The sequence below is a fragment of the Homarus americanus genome, unplaced genomic scaffold (assembly GCF_018991925.1).
Source record: "Homarus americanus isolate GMGI-L3 unplaced genomic scaffold, GMGI_Hamer_2.0 scaffold28486, whole genome shotgun sequence".
Classification (NCBI taxonomy): domain Eukaryota; kingdom Metazoa; phylum Arthropoda; class Malacostraca; order Decapoda; family Nephropidae; genus Homarus; species Homarus americanus.
In genome coordinates, this window is record NW_024752211.1 from 6,091 (window position 1) to 7,500 (window position 1,410).

A 1,410-nucleotide genomic window follows, 5' to 3' on the forward strand; every position below is an offset into this window, starting at 1 on the left:
AGCCGCACGAGATTGAGCAATAACAGGTCTGTGATGCCCTTAGATGTTCTGGGCACGCCGCGCTACACTGGAAGGGATCAGCGAGTTTCCCCCTCCGAGAGGGCCGGGTAACCCGTTCAAAGCCTTTCTTGATAGGGATTGGGGCTTTGCAATTGTTTCCCATGAACGAGGAATTCCCAGTAAGTGCAAGTCATCAGCTTGCGCTGACGTCCTACCCGCTGTACACACCGCCCGTCGCTACTACCCGATTGAATGATTTAGTGAGGCCTTCGGACTGGCGCTCTTGAATTGTCGGCCCGGCCCACTTGAGGGTTTTCTGGGGTCGTCGCCTCGAGCTGACGGAAAAATGTCCAAACTTGATCATTTAGAGGAAGTAAAAGTCGTAACAAGGTTTCCGTAGGTGAACCTGCGGAAGGATCATTAACAGAGAGAAAGAGAACGGGGCGCTCTTAAAACTACTACTACTACTCTCCTGATTTGGGCGGTCTCGGGCTCTGCTCTGGCAACTCCAGCAGCGAAAGAGGACAATCCCGGCCCCCGCACCAAAAATAGGTACCACCACGCTGTAGGTGGACCACACTCGGGCGAGAGCGCGAAGACCGGAGGAGGAGGACGGACGGGGCTTTGGACGGCTGCCCGTCCGTTCCTTACTACCGGCGAATAAGCCTCTTGACCCAAAAAGAGTGAAATTCAAGTGTCAAAAAACAACAACAAGCCGTCCGGCCAAACCCAAACCACAAACTTAGGCTATGTCTGTCAAACCCTTTCATTGAGACTCGACCTGTGATGGTTAGTCGCAAAAAGACCAAATGGCAAATACACAACTCTTAACGGGGGATCACTCGGCTCGTGGGTCGATGAAGACCGCAGCAAACTGCGTGTCGGTATGTGAATCGCAAGAATACCAGATACATCGACAAGTTGAACGCATATTGCGGCGGCGGCAGCCATATGAGCTTGTCGCCGCCACTCCTCTACGAGGGTCGGAAATATACATCCATCGGTTGCTGCGAGTTCGGTGCCTGCTGACTGTCTCCCCGACACGAGGGTAACCCGAACCGAGCTTCCGCCTTGGGGTTTAATCGCCCGCCCCTTGCGCGAGGCGTGCCCTTAAAAACAAGCAAGCCTATCACTAGCAAGTCCATGGACTTGGCGCACCCACATTCAACCACAACAAAGCGACAGTTGTCGCCCTCGCAAATAACTGGAGGCGGCGCTCTTTTGCCTGCTGTCCACAGAGACACGAATGGCCGTCGGCCGCTCATGGCTGATGCTGCACATGTTCTAAGAGGCACTCCATCCCACGAAGAGGAAACGAAACCGGGTCGGATATCTTTTAAGTAAGCCCCGCCCGAATTTCGTCTATCACCTCGAAAAGAGTGCTTGGCATGCATTGCAGTGGAACCTAAA

The 1,410-nt window shown here is 53.8% G+C and overlaps 1 non-coding gene across 1 annotated transcript; it reads left to right on the top strand.

The window, feature by feature from the left end:
* Positions 1–822: 822 nt before the first annotated feature.
* Positions 823–986, top strand: LOC121854988. Its single transcript, XR_006086675.1, has one exon. It is a non-coding gene; the product is annotated as a 5.8S ribosomal RNA (ribosomal RNA).
* The last annotated feature ends 424 nt before the right edge of the window (positions 987–1,410 follow it).